The sequence below is a fragment of the Zea mays genome, chromosome 10, assembly GCF_902167145.1.
Source record: "Zea mays cultivar B73 chromosome 10, Zm-B73-REFERENCE-NAM-5.0, whole genome shotgun sequence".
Classification (NCBI taxonomy): Eukaryota; Viridiplantae; Streptophyta; class Magnoliopsida; order Poales; family Poaceae; genus Zea; species Zea mays.
In genome coordinates, this window is record NC_050105.1 from 140,670,326 (window position 1) to 140,685,403 (window position 15,078).

At 56.7% G+C, this 15,078-nt stretch overlaps 1 protein-coding gene across 2 annotated transcripts in view; it reads left to right on the forward strand.

Annotated features, from left to right (window-relative positions):
* Nucleotides 1–15,078, forward strand: part of LOC118473610 (NPC intracellular cholesterol transporter 1-like) — a 40,528-nt gene that overhangs the window by 14,329 nt on the left and 11,121 nt on the right. The gene's annotated exons all lie outside the window — the stretch shown is intronic.

The following is a 15,078-nucleotide window of genomic DNA, read 5'->3' on the forward strand; positions in this document are numbered from 1 at the left end:
AAAAGAGTTGCGCATCATTATATTAAGAGAGGAAAAAAAATCCAAAGAGGACCAAAGTACAATGCCTAGAGGGCAAGCATAAGACTAGACCAGATTGAAAACAGTCTAGACCCTACTAACGGCAGCAGTATGGCCAAGACTTGCTAGCTGCAACACATTTTGACCAGGACAATATTAATGAAAAGTATAAGAAGTACAGCCTTCAAATATAACAAATACAAATAATTGCACAGTGGATAACAGCTACATAGTGTAACAAAGACCTATCCATTCTCTTGATCTATTTTCTCGTGCTTCAAACTCACAAATCTATACTACTCTATTAAGAACCTAATGTGTTGGGCACCTGGTGCTACCACGGCTTCACCCTTCGTGCTGACACTCTGGCCTGCCCCGCACGTCTCGACTGGTTATCCCACCCCATGCGTCCCGCCTCGGCGCCGTGCCCTGTGGGCCCAGCGCCCGTGCAGCGCTCTCTCAGCTATTGCCCTGTGGACCCCAGCACCTGCGCAGCCAGCTACTGCGACTGCCCAGCACCCGACCCCGTGCAAAAAATAGTGCAGATCGAGCACTCGAACCCACGCCTCCCTGCTCCAGAAATTTGGGGCTAACCACCAGACCACATGTAATCTTGAGATTGTTCCTGTAATCTTAGGTGCTCTCCCAATATGTTGTCATAACTATATCTATACTACTCTATTAAGAACCTAATGTGGGCATCTGGTGCTACCACGGCTTCACCCTTCATGCTGACACTCTAGGCCTGCCCCACGCGTTCTGACTAGTTCTCCCGCCCCATGCATCCTGCCTCGGCGCCTTGCCCTGTGAGCCCAGCGTCCACGCAACGCTCTCTTGGTTACTGTCCTATGGACCCCAGCGTCTGCGTAGCCAGCTACTGCGACTGTCCAGCACCTGACCCCATGCAAAAAATAGTGCAGATCGAGCACTCGAACCCACGTACCTTAGTGTTTAGAAATAAACAATAATTATATTTGAGTAAAAATCTCAATACTTATGTATATGATATATAACAGCCGTAGCAAAGCACTGGCAACTGGCTAATAAAATAGATTATGCTCTTTTTTTCCTCTATCATAGGAAGAGACCTTCTAATTGGCTAATAAATTTATTGATAGCACCAACCAACCAAGCTAATGCTTATTTGGAGAAAATCTCATTGTGCTAGCTTTATATTTTCAGTTGAGTTGCATGAAATAATAGTTTGATACTTCGTCTGTTCAAACTATAGTTTACTTCAACTTTGTCCTAAGCTAAACTTCTCTACCTCATAGAAAATGCACCAACATCTACAACATCAAATTAGCTTAGTTAAATTCTCCATGAAATATGTGTTGATAATGTGCCTTGCATGTCGGTTTGGAAGCGCTTGGAGTGGTCGAAGGGGAAGGCTCCCCATAATGTTATTCCGGCACCTCGAGGGTCAACCTCCGTTGTGAAGGTCCTTTCATGAAGAAATAGACCTTGGTCTGGAGTAAGGTTGAGCAGTAGGAGAAGAAAAATTTTAAGTTGATCGGTTCTCTAGTTCATGGCAAGGGCCTTGATCCGGTGATGCGGGGAATGTGCCCTAGAAGACCAAGAAATAGGAAATCAAGACAAACTGAAGATGACAATGTGGATCAAGGAGACAAGGGGGCCAAAGCAACAACGGAGTTGCCTCTTTGGGCACCGTTCTGAATGATGGCACTTTCTTGTTGGACCTCGTCGATGTGGAACTGTAGGGGTTGCCAATTCATGCGTGGGAAGCTTCCATGGCGAAGAGTCTGCTCAATCCTTATGGTTGGTGTTGGAACTTGCTCTCGGTTGCAAGGGGATCCAACAAGGGTGAACAGTGGTGTCAACAGGGCACACGCGCTAGATGGCAAAAGCTCTGTTAATCTGGCCTCTCACGGGCACTGTGCAGGGGTATTTATAGGTACCTGAGCGCGCAGCGCCTTGAGCTAAGGACGCATGTGCCCTCAGCTACCTAGATTATCCCCAGAATATTCCCATAAAGCGGGGTTACAGACCGTAATTACAGGGATGTCTTTACAAATTAGGCCCGTATAGCACGGCGGCCACGTGGGGCCCGTAACGATGGGCCGGATCACACGTGGGCCTCTGAGCTGGACGAGGCTGCACTGTGGGATGCCCTTCGTCGCCAGTCTTCGTCTGGTGCGGTACATGCGAAGGGTGTCCCTGCCTGTTTTGTCTCCGTTAGCTCAGCTGCTGCAGTGAAGACTTCGAGCGGAGGGTGGCGGCTTTGCCTTCGCCCCAACATTTGCCCTCCGAGGGACCAGTTCGACAAAGTTACCTGGTGCCGAAGACGTCGCTAGATGGCGGAGACGCTGCCCTCGCTCGAAGTGGTTCCGCGGGGGTTTTTGATATGACCGTTGATTGACGGCGTACTGTTGGATTGCGGGTTTCCCGAAGCGCCGCGCCCTGTTAGATTGCGGGTTTCCCGAAGAGCCGCGCCCTGCCTATAAAAGGGGGCGGGGGTCGGTGCTTTTTGAAATTCACCTTCCGCGCTCCACGAAAACCCTAGCCGCCCTTTCCGCCGTCTTGCTGCTCGTCTGCCCGCCGCGCTCTTGTTCGCCGGAGATCTGGCTCGAGTGAAGCAGACCGCCCGCCGCCGCCGACGGTACGTAGCGATGCCGTCTTCGTCTTCTTCCGCTGCCGCTACACCGCCGGCCGTTCCCTCGCCGCCGGCCGCCGCCTCGTCTGAGACGCTGAGTAGTTTAATGGCGGAGGAGTTGCGCGCCGGCGATTCTGTTGACTTTGGCGTATCGCGGATGTCGTCGGTCCGCGTGCAAGATATGCAGCGGTTGGGTTACTTCGGCGGCGGAGTTGCTCGAGTCCCGGGGACGGAGGAAGTCCCCGAGCCGGAGGGCGAGTTGGTTGTTTTCGAGGCGTTCTTCGCCGCCGGACTCCGTTTGCCTGCGCACCGATTTGTTGGCGAAGTCCTGCGCAAGTTCAACGTTCAAATACATCAGCTGACACCGAATGCCATAGTGGCTCTGTCGAAGTACGTCTGGGCGACGACTTCGTACGGCGGACAGCCATCAGTCGAAGTTTTTGCGAAGTATTATTGTTTGCACTGGCAGAAGAGGATGATTGGAGACGAAGTCGCTCAGTTTGGGTCGTGCACATTCACGCCGAAGACTGGCAAAACCACGATGCAGGTAGTCGAGTTGGTTCCTTGCGCCCGCAACAAGTGGGGCAACTGGAATGAATTTTGGTTTTACGTTGCTGAGGGCTCCGTCGAAGGCCATGAGGGACTTCCCGTGTCCGAGATGTGCTCTCATTTTTACTCAGCGTACCCGCCCTTTGAAGTGGCGGAGGAGGATGTGGACGAAGGGGCCCTTCGGTGCGCCGCTGGTCTGAGCAGCGGGCGCGACTTGGTTGAAGAATTCGTGGCGTACGGGGTGTGGCCCTTGGCGCATGGCTGGGCGTTGGGCGAAGTGTGCCCTCGCCAGATGCCTTTCCATGGCGGTAGGGTGGTGCGGAGTCCCGCCTTCGCCCTGAATCTGCAAAACCGCGATCCGGCCGCCTTTGTGCGTGAGGCGGAGGATGGGGCGGTGCGGCTTGTTGGACGTTACGTGCCGAGGACGGAGGGCCAGCGCAGCTGGGATATCCGCGGGTCGAATGACCGTTTGAACATGGTTTTTGAGTTAAATCAATTGCCATATGACGGCTACCCTGGTCAAGACGATGCGGACCGCCGTGGGAAGAAACCGGCGGTGGAGACTGGAGACGACCCTGCGCCGGCGGCCGCCCTATCCTCTAAAAAGAGAAAATTAGGTACTGCTATGGGAGGACTTGGGGTTTCTGATGGTTTTGCTAGAGAGTTGATGAGGACGTGCGCGGCCCCGGGGGAAAGGATGTCTTCGCCCGAGCTCCGGGAGTCTTCGGCTCGGATGCTGAGGGTTACCGAGGGTTGTTGGCCTAGGAATGTTCCTATCCCCCGCGCGGCTGGCAGGGACTTTTTTACATCTCGCATGGTTCGTGAATGGAGGGTTTTTCCTTATGGGCGGAATATTGCTGCTGTTGTGTCAGCAGTGATGGACAAGGATCGCCAGGGAGCTGCACAGAAGCGCCAGGCGGCTGTCAGGCTCGTTGAAGCCAGGCCGAAGAGGCAGCGGGGGTCTGCGAAGGCTACGGCCCCCGGCGGAGGCCGGCCGCCGCTGGCGGCGAAGTCGGGCATCCCTGCTGCTAGCAAGGCGCCGGAGGCAACGGCAGGCGCCGGAGGCTCGAAATCGGCGAAGGTGGTGCCGCCGTCCGGCGGAGTGGCGGAGGTCGCGAAGGCGGCGCGAGCGTTGCCGTTGTCGGGCAAACGTGTCGCCGACTTCGCCACTGATATTAGTGTGGAGGACTATCTTGGTGGTAAGTCGTTGGCTCTATTTATTTATTATATATTTTTTTATTCTTTTTTTTTAATTTATTCGTTGGTACGTCGCAGGGTCGGGCGAGGGCCAACTTGCTATGGTTGCGCCTGCCGCGGCGACCACGACGGCTGCCGCAGTGCCAAAGGCGAAGGGCGGGGCTCTTAGCGCCGGGGGCGAGGTGTCAGCCCTCGCGGTTGTCATGGATGAGGCGGGCGCTGCGACCCGCCGGCTGAAGGAGGTGACAGAGGCGCTGAGTCAGGTCCGCTGAGCTGGACTTCGTCCCCCCCTTTTTTTTTATCGGCTTGCTGGGGCCGCTGTCTTACGATTGCTCTGCAGGTGGCTGACTTCGCCAGCCGCACTGCGTCGGGGTCCCTCACGGCAGCTGTGGCTGCCGAAGTCGAGAGACTTCGGACACAACATGCTGACGCCGTCCGTGAGAAGTCGGCCGCCGACAGCAAGTGTCGCAAGCTGGCGGACAAGGTGGCCACGCTGGAGGGAGAAAAGGCTGACCTCCGGTGCCAGTTGGCGGGGGAGAGGAGGGAGACCAACGAGGCTCTTGTTAAGGCGCAGGCTGCGCAGGCGGAGGCTAACCTGGCACAGGCGGAGGGCAATCTTGCCAGGGAGCGCGCTGAGCAGCTGCAGGAGCGGCTCACCGCCCTGGAGAGCCGCGTGGAGAGGGCCGAGGCCATGTCACGCGCGGAAGCGGAGCGGACGCGCCTGCTGCTTGTGGATACATACCGTGGGCTGGGCGCGGGGACCGGTGATTTCGAAGTGCCGGACCGGGAGCCCGGACTTCGCTGCCTGGAGTGGGTGCAGGAGGAGTTGCAAGCACTCCCCACTGTCGTGGAGGGATTTATGGCGTATGCCTCCCTGGTCACCTGCGAGGGGGCGATGAACGCGCTCTCCCGCGAAGGGTGCCGGCACTTCGAGGTCTTCGACCAAGCCGATGAAGATTTTGAGCGAGATATCTTTAAGGTTGAGGACCCCGTAGTGAAGGAATCCGCCGGAGCCCTCTACGACCGGATGTGGGGTCTGCATGGTCGCGAGGTGGTCAGGGAGCGGGCCGAGACGGCGAGGGCGCAGGTAACGTTTTCGTTTGTTTGGTGTTTGTTGGATGTGGGCTGTGTGTGTGTTTGCTGAATTTTGTGTGTTTTTTCTTAGGCGGCGCGTGGCGAGAGGGTGGACGACTTCGGGGCGTTGAACAGCATGCTGTCTGACCCGGAGCCGACCCTGGGGACCGCGGAAGACGCGCCGGGTGCCCCCGCATCCGCTGTGGCCGGCGAAGACCTGCCCCTGGAGGTCGCCGAAGGCGCGCCTGATGCCCTCGCAGCCGCTGCGCCGAGTGCTGAAGATCCCGCAGCGGTGGCGGCGGAAGCAGCAGCGGAAACAACGGCGGAGCCAACGGCGGAGGCTCCCGCAACGTCAGGGCCGTCACAGGTGGCGTAGTGGGTGTAGAGGGTTAGGGAAATTTGTATATGTTGCTGAATTTTGGTTGTTGCGCAGGTTCAAGATTTGGGGCCTGCGCACGCAACCGCTACTACTAAATTTTTGGCGGCTTTGACCGCGGAAGATGGTAATGAATATGGTGGATCTGCATCTGAGTGTTTTGATTGTGCTGACTCTGGGAGCTCGGTTGAGTGGACTGAGGAGTCGTCGGAGGAGGACTTGGACTATTTTGCGGCCTTGGATGTGGCTGCGGCGGAGGCTTCGCCGCGCGTCGCGGACGCAGGAGATGCGCCAGGTCCTAGTACCGGGCGACGACGACGAAGGGCGATTGCGAAACGTAGAGTTAGTGGGGCGGAGGGGGCTCGGCTTCGTGTGAGTGGGGCTGGCCGGCAGGAACTGTTGTCTTTGCCGGCCGCCGTGAATACAGGTGAAGGGGAACTGCGAAGTCTTTTTGCGGGTGAGGAGCTTAGGATAATGTTATTTAATTATAGGGAGATGGGAATTATTCCTAAGGCTGAGCCGATGTAGAGTGTGGTGCCCTCGCTTGTATATGTAGAGGCTTGTATGATGAAGTTGTGTGCCCTCGCTTGTATACGTGTGCGAAGGCGTTGTGTACTTTGTCTAGTTTGTTCTATTGTGTTGATGTGATTATAGTTGGTCTTGGCGCGGACGGTTTGATGTTGTCGTTTCTGCCTTTGTTATGCTAGTCCGGTTGCACCTTTAGGCGACTTCTGAGCGGATGGTCTTCGCGGCAGACTTTGCGCATTTGTTGTGCTAGTCCGGCTGCACCCTTAGGCGACTTCTGCGCGGATAGTTTTCGCGATAGACTTTGGTTTTTTTGCACTTGTTGTGCTAGTCCGGCTGCACCCTTAGGCGACTTCTGGGCGGATAGTCTTCACGATAGACTTTGGTTTTTTCGCACTTGTTGTGCTAGTCCGGCTGCACCCTTAGGCGACTTCTGCGCGGATAGTCTTCGCGATAGACTTTGGTTTTTTCGCACTTGTTGTGCTAGTCCGGCTGCACCCTTAGGCGACTTCTGCGCGGATTTGTCGCACGCGAGGGTTGCTAGCGCTTAGCCTCGCGGTGACCTCGTGTTGGTCGAATGTCGAAGACCGTCGTCGCGGTCTTTTTTCGACGCATGTTTTTGCGGGGGATTTTTCACACATATATTACATGGCTCCGCCTCGTTAAAAACCTCACCCCCCGGGAGGAAAAGAGTGCGGGCCGATACAAGATTGTTTTTGCGAATTACAAGGGCGAAATCAGCCCTGAGGAGTCAAACAAAAAATTTACGGAGGTTGTCGATGTTCCAGGAGTGCTCCAGGTCCTTGCCGCTTGGCGTTGTGAGCCTGTAAGCACTGGGGGAAGCTTTTGTCTTGACTATAAAGGGGCCCTCCCACCTGGGCTCCAGCTTGCCCTTGGACTCCGTCCGAGCTGTCCGGACGAGTACGAGGTCCCCCTCGCTGAACTCCCTCGGGATGACTGAGTGGTCGCGCCATGCTTTGGTCTGGGCTTGGTACTTGTTTAGGGCCTGTAGGGCGAAGACTCGGTCTCCGTCAATGAGATCCTTTGAAGTTGGCTCGTCCACGTCGAGGACGGTTGACGGAACTGTTCGCGGGGACCCATGCTTTATTTCTTGCGGGGTCATGGCCTCCGATCCGTATAGAAGGCGGAAGGGAGTAAACCCGGTCGCCCTGCACTCAGTCGTGTTTAGTGCCCAGACTGCCTCAGGTAGCAGATCGGTCCATCTGCCCTTCTTTTCATCAAGGAGCATTTTCTTGACAGCTGTGAAGATTTTCGCGTTGGCGCGTTCCACGACCCCGTTGGACTGCGGATGATAGACTGAAGCGAAGGCAAGCTTGGTGCCAATGGAGAAGCAAAAATCTTTGAAGTCTTGGTTGTCAAACTGCTTGTCGTTGTCAACTGTTAGTTCGGACGGTACTCCGAAGCGGCAAACAATGTTCTGCCAGAAGAATTTTTGGGCAGTCTTTGATGTTATTGTAGAGACAGCCCGCGCCTCGATCCATTTGGTGAAGTACTCAACAGCGACGAAGGTGAACTTAAGGTTCCCCTGAGCGGTGGGCAGGGGCCCGACGATGTCCAGGCCCCAGCGCTGGAGAGGCCATGTATGGGCGATCAGCTTTGTATACTGCGAGGGGCTGCCTGACCGAGGAGAAAACTTCTGGCAGGCTTCGCAGGACCGTGCGACCCGATTTGCGGCGCAGATCATTGCGGGCCAGTAAAAACCCTGGCGGATCACCTTGGCAGCTAGGGCCCTTGGCCCTGCGTGTGAGCCGCACGTGCCACTGTGGACTTCGCGTAGGATCTGCATGCCTTCGGCTTCGGTGACACACTTAAGCATTGGCTGACTGACCCCTTTTTTGTAGAGTTGGCCTTCAATCAGTGCGAAGTCTCGGCTTCGATGTTTGAGGCGCTTGGCCTCACTGATGTCGGCTGGATGATAATACCCCTGTAGGAACAGGGTTATTGGTGCCCGCCAGTCCTCGGTCATGATAAGGTTGACTATGCGGTGGCCCTCGCTGTCGTTGGTTATTTGGAGCCCTTCGGGGCTCCGGACGGCTGGCGTGCCGATGACATGAAAGAACACGTCGGAGGGCAGAGTTTCGCCCCTGGCGGCAGCCTTGGCCAATGCGTCGGCCTCTTCATTCTTGGCCCGATCCACATGCTGCAAGGTGAACCCCTTGAATTGCCTCTCGAGACTTCGGATGGCCGCGAGGTACTGCATGAGCGCGGGGTCCTTTGCCGCATAGTCTTTCTCGACTTGGCCGGCAACTACCTTGGAGTCTGTTTTGATGATGCAGGTGGTGACTCCGAGGGCCCTCAGCTTGCGGAGGCCGAGGATGACTGCTTCGTATTCTGCTATATTGTTTGTGCATCTGTCGGATTCCAGATTGAAGCTGAGTCGTGCTGCATATCTGTGCTTGACCCCGACTAGTGAGGTGATGACTGCAGCGACGCCTGCCCCCGCATGGCACCATGCGCCGTCGCAATGGATCGTCCAAACCTTCTCTGCGGATGGGTCTGACTGTGTTGTTGGCCCAGTCCAGTCGACGACGAAGTCTGCCAGGACTTGAGACTTGATAGCTGTCCTGGGCTCGAAGCAGATGTGGTAGCCGGAGAGTTCGGCCGCCCACTTGGCAATCCTCACCGACGCCTCCGGGTTTCTGAATAATTCGCCGAGTCCCCTGTTTGAGGTGACTCGGACCTTGAATGCTTCGAAGTAATGGCGCAGTTTGCGCGACGACATGACGACTGCGTAGGCAATCTTCTCCAGCTCTGTCATGTTGCACTTGGACGGTGTCAGCACTTCGGAGACATAGTATACGGGGCACTGCCGGACCACGCCCTCGACAGTCTGCTCCTGCACCAGTGCTGCGCTGACCGCATGTGGCGAAGCCGCGACGTAGAGCAGCAGGGGGAGCGAGGGGTCGGGGCTGGTAAGGACGGCCAACTCTGTCAGGTACTGTTTCAATGAGGCGAAGGCCGCCGCCTGCTCTGGTCCCCAGGCGAAGTCCTTTGCACCACGGAGTGTCTTGAGGAAGGGGAGACTTCGCTCGGCGGACCTGGAGATGAATCTGTTGAGAGCGGCCAATCTGCCTGTCAGGCGCTGGACGTCCCTGACGGACTGCGTAGGCGTCATGTCTAAGATGGCCTGAATCTTGGTTGGGTTGGCCTCTATGCCGCGGTGTGATACCAGGTAGCCCAATATTTTGCCTTGGCGAACGCCAAAGACGCACTTTTCCGGGTTTAGGCGGAGTTGTGCGTCTCGCATGTTCGCGAATGTTTCGGCGAGGTCGGCGAGGTGGTCCTCCTTGCTCTTGCTGGCGACGACGATGTCGTCCACATATGTGAATATGTTTCTGCCGACTTGCCCCTCGAGCACAGTTTTGGTGAGCCGGGAGAAGGTGGACCCGGCGTTCTTGAGTCCCTCTGGCATTCGGATGAAGCAATATGTGCCGAAGGGTGTTATAAAGCTGGTGCTAGCCTTGTCTTCTTCCTTCATGTATATCTGGTGGTAACCGGAGAAGCAATCGAGGAGGGACATGACCTCGCATCCGGCCGCGCTATCGACTATTTTGTCGATCCGCGGCAGCGGGAAATTGTCCTTTGGGCAGGCTTTATTGAGACTGGTGAAGTCGATGCACATTCGCCACTTCCCGCTCTTTTTCTGCACCATCACGACATTGGAGAGCCATGTGGGGTAGGCCACCGGCTCGATGAATTTGGCTTCCAGGAGGCGGTGCACTTCTGCCTTGGCGGCCTCCGTCTTCTCGTCGGACATCTTGCGAAGCCGCTGCTTTTTCGGCCGTACCGAAGGGTCGATTCCCAAACTGTGCTCAATTATTGATCGGCTAACCCCGACCAGATCGAGGGCCGACCAGGCGAAGACATCTTTGTTCTTGGCCAGGCAGCAGAGGAGCTTCTCTTCTTCATGCGAAGTAAGGTCTTCGCTGATAATGACTGTCTGCCTGGGCGTGGCCTGGTCGAGGGGGACAATCTTGGTCCCGTCGTTGCTCTGCAGCTGGGCCTTGTCGTGCTGCTTATTGGTTGGGCTGGCAGGCGCAGGGACCTCGCGTTGGGCCGTGAGGCAGTGCACGTTTCTTTGATCGGGCACGAAGTCCCGCTCTATGTTGCGCGCAGTCTGTTGATTGCCGAAGACTGTGATGACGCCTAACGAACCTGGTATCTTCATGCATAGGTACAGTCCGTGAATGGCTGCTTCGAACTTATTAATGGAGCCCCGGCCCATGATGGCATTGTAAGGATATACCATGTCCACGATGTCGAAGGTTATTTGCTCGCTTCGGGCATTGGGTGCTACACCGAAGGAGAGAGGCAGCTCTATTTTGCCGACGGGGAAGGTGCCCTTGCCACCGAAGCCATACAGCGGGTTGTCCGAAGGCTTAAGCAGGCTGTGGCTTATGCCCATGCGATCGAAGGCGTGGAGGAAGATGATGTCCGCCTGACTGCCGTTGTTAACTAGGACTTTGTGCAGGTCCCAGCCTGCCACGCTGCAATTGATAACCATTGCGTCGCAGTGGGGGGCACTGCGCAGGTCGACGTCCCGTGCGTCGAAGGTTAACGGTATGTGGGACCACTTTGTCTGCACGACTGGACCCGTGACGGCGACATGGTTGATGCTACGGTAATGGTCCCGCTTCTGCCGCTTGGTGTCGAAGTCAGTGCTGGACCCCCCAGTTATCATGTGGATGACTCCGCGATATGGTTGATCGGCGAAGTCTTCCTGCTTTGGGGCATGGGGGATGTTTTGATGTTGCTGGTGTGGTGGTGGGGGTGGAGGAGGTACGATTTGTACTTCCTGATGGTGTTGGTAAGCGTGGTGCGGTGGATGCGGGGCGGGAGCGTGGATATATGGTGGAGGAGGTTGCTGGTAATTGTGCGCGACAATTCTGGGGTTGTCGGCTGGCTGCGCCCGTGCCATTCTCTCTCTGGTAGCCTTCGTTTCGAGGCAGTCTTTGGTTTGGTGGGCGCAGTCTTCGCCATGGAAGAGGCAGTAGAATCGGCGCGGCGGTTGCGCACGCCCTCGGCCCCTACCACGAGTGCCATTTCCGCGGCCCTGGGGGGATATTCCTGGCGGCGAGGGGGGTCAGCAGCGGGATGCTGGTTGGCGATGTTGTGCACTTGCTGCTGGTTGCGGCCGTCTCGACCGGAGTCTGGCTGCGGAGTCCTTGTCCACGTGCGGCTGGACTGTGGGGCATCTTTTGGCTTCCTTTGGGACTCAATCTTGCGCTGGTGGAGTTCTTCGGATCTGGCGTACTTTTCAAACAACTGATATAACTCCTGGAGGCTCTTTGGCGGATCTCTGATGCAGTGGCTGTAAAGGACGCCAGCGCGAAGGCCACTGATAGCATAGTGGATGGCAATCTGGTCATCGACTGAGGGCAGCTGTGATTTGAGTGTTAAAAATTTGCGGTAATACTCCCTCAGAGTCTCCTTTTCCAGCTGCTTGCATAGCGAGAGTTCGGCCAGGGCGTCGGTGTCTGGGCGGTACCCTTGGAAGTTGAGCAGGAACTTGTCCCGGAGACTTCTCCAGGAATCAATGGACAGCGGAGGCAACCTGGTGAACCAGGTGAGTGCCGGACCCTCGAGGGCGATGATGAAAGACTTCGCCATTGTGGCGTCGTCCCCCTCCGGAAGATGCAACGGCGACCTGATAACTCATTATGTATTGAGCCGGGTCGGTGCTGCCGTTGTACTTGGGATAGGTCCCTGCCCGGAAGTTAGCTGGCCAAGGCGTTACTTGCAGGTGTGGCGCCAGGGGACTTCGCTCATCGAGATAGTTGACCTCTTGGAACGGCGCGGCGTGCGGGAAGGTGAAGTCGCGCTGGGGGAAACGCGGGTCCTCCGGTTGCGCGCGGTGTTGCAGGGGGGGGGGCCATGCTGCAGGCCGAAGTGGCCTTCGCGCGTGTCTTCGAGTTGTGCGCGCTGCTGGGGGGGTGCCTCGTGCTGCAGGCCGGGATGGCCTTCGCGCTGCATCAGCGCAATCTCCCGCTCGAGTTCTTGGGCCTTCTGCTCTTCGTCGCGTATCATTTGCCGCACTTTGGCTAGTGCGGACACACGCTGGCGCTTGGCCTCCAGTATCTCCTTCTGCCTCTGGAGATTGCGGTTCTTGAGGCGCAGGGCGCGCAGCTGTAGCTGTTCTTCTGCTGAGACGCCGAGGACTTCACCGTCCTCGGTGAGGTCTGCGCCCTCCGGTGGTGCGAAGCCTGAGGGCAGCTGCGGTTGTCCTTCAGGGTCGCAGGTGCGGAGGGTGTCGTCTTCACAGGCGCGAGGAACGTTGTCTTCAGTGGCCTCTTGGTGGGTGGAGTGGGTGAGGGCGAGGGCCTTGCCCTTTCTTGCGGCGAGCAGTGCTGCCTTCGCAGCCTCGTCAGCCTTCGGGTTAGCTCTCTTGGGTGCCATCGCAGGTGGTTTTCTCGTAGCACGAACGGTGGGCGCCAAATGTTGGAACTTGCTCTCGGTTGCAAGGGGATCCAACAAGGGTGAACAGTGGTGTCAACAGGGCACACGCGCTAGATGGCAAAAGCTCTGTTAATCTGGCCTCTCACGTGCACTGTGCAGGGGTATTTATAGGTACCTGAGCGCGCAGCGCCTTGAGCTAAGGACGCATGTGCCCTCAGCTACCTAGATTATCCCCAGAATATTCCCATAAAGCGGGGTTACAGACCGTAATTACAGGGATGTCTTTACAAATTAGGCCCGTATAGCACGGCGGCCACGCGGGGCCCGTAACGATGGGCCGGATCACACGTGGGCCTCTGAGCTGGACGAGGCTGCACTGTGGGATGCCCTTCGTCGCCAGTCTTCGTCTGGTGCGGTACATGCGAAGGGTGTCCCTGCCTGTTTTGTCTCCGTTAGCTCAGCTGCTGCAGCGAAGACTTCGAGCGGAGGGTGACGGCTTTGCCTTCGCCCCAACAGTTGGATTCACCAAATTCATGAGGATTCACCAAATTCATGATGGCACTTCAACCTAATTCTTGCCTCAGAGGATAAGAACAATGACAACATTAATAGAGCTATGATGGATCGGTTCCTGCATTATCGCTTTTGGCCACAGTGAGGAGGCCTTCTCTCTTGTGCTTGTTCTATTCTTTTTTGGACCCTCTTTTCCTTCTTAATATAATGACGCACGGTAGTCAGGAGAACCGATGTCGTAGGATGGGAGGCACTCGGGGACTGACCCGGCCACAGTGAGGGATCGGGCCGGCGGCGGCTGCACAGAGGGAGGAGCCGGCGGCGGCTGGAGAGGAAAGGGCAGCCGGCAGCGGCTGGAGAGGGGAGGGAGGAAAAAAATGGCTCTATGCCATGTGGGAAATCCTAACCCTAACTTGGGGTTGGGTTATGTATTTAATTGACATGAGTTAACTAGGCCTGGCCCATTACACAGAGGTGAGAGTAAATACATGGGGAGAACCCAAACCCTAAACGGGATTCTAACACCTGGTACCATCCGGACTGTTCTGACTCTGGCTCTCTTACGAGCTTGTCCAGTAAATCAGCTTGCCGTCAAGAATGCCTTCCTCCATGGCACTCTGACGGAGACGGTGTATTGCACTCAGTCGGTCGGCTTTGTGGACCCGACGCACCACGACATGGTCTGCAAGCTCAATTGGTCCCTCTACGACCTCAAGCAGGCGCCCCGAGCTTGGTACAATCGCTTTGCCACCTTCTTGATTTCACAGGGCTTCATCGAGGCCAAGACGGACACCTCCTTGTTCGTCTTTCGCCACAGTCTGGATACTGCATACCTCCTCTACGTCGACGACATAGTCCTCACGACCTCCTCTCCCAACCTAATACGGCGCATCATCTCCTCTCTCCATCAGGAGTTCGCGATGAAGGATCTGGGTGAGCTACACCACTTCCTAGGGATCACCGCCGAGCACCGGCCCTAGGGCCTGTTCCTCCACCAGCGCCAGTACACCATCAATAACTTCGAGCGCACTGGCATGGCTGATTGTAAGCCCTACACGACTCCGGTGGACACTTAGGGCAAGGTCTCCTCCGATGATGGCCCTCCGATAGCTGATCCGACCAGCTATTGGAGTCTCGCCGGGGCCCTGCAGTACCTCGTCTTCACTCGCCCCGACATCACCTACGTCGTCCAGCAGGTGTGCCTCAATATGCACGCCCCACGGGAGCCACATCTCACCGCTATGAAGCGGATCCCGCGATACCTCTGGGGCACCACCGAGTTCGGCCTCCTCCTTCGACGGTCTACTACCACCGACCTCGTTGTCTACACCGATGCCGACTAGGTCGGCTATCCTGACACGCGTCGGTCCACCTTCGGTTTCGCTGTGTTCCACGACGACAGCCTCATCTCCTGGTCCTTGAAGCGGCAGCCTGTCGTCTCCCGCTCTAGCGCCGGGGTTGAGTACCGCGTTGTGGCTAACGGCGTCGCCGAGGCGGCGTGGCTTCGTCAGCTCCTCCAGGAGCTGGACAGTCCGCTGACGCGGAGCGCCCTTGTCTACTTTGACAACATCAGTGCCATGTACCTCTCCACCAACCCCGTACAACATCAGTGCACGAAGCATGTCGAGCTCGATCTCCACTTCGTCCAAGAGCGTGTCGGTGATGTGCGGGTTCTCCATGTCCCGACCACTTCTCGGTTCGTCGACATCTTCACCAAGGGCCTCCCTACATCGGTGTTTGAGGAGTTTCGGTCCAGTCTCAACATCTGTCGTGGCTAGAGTTTCGACTACGGGGG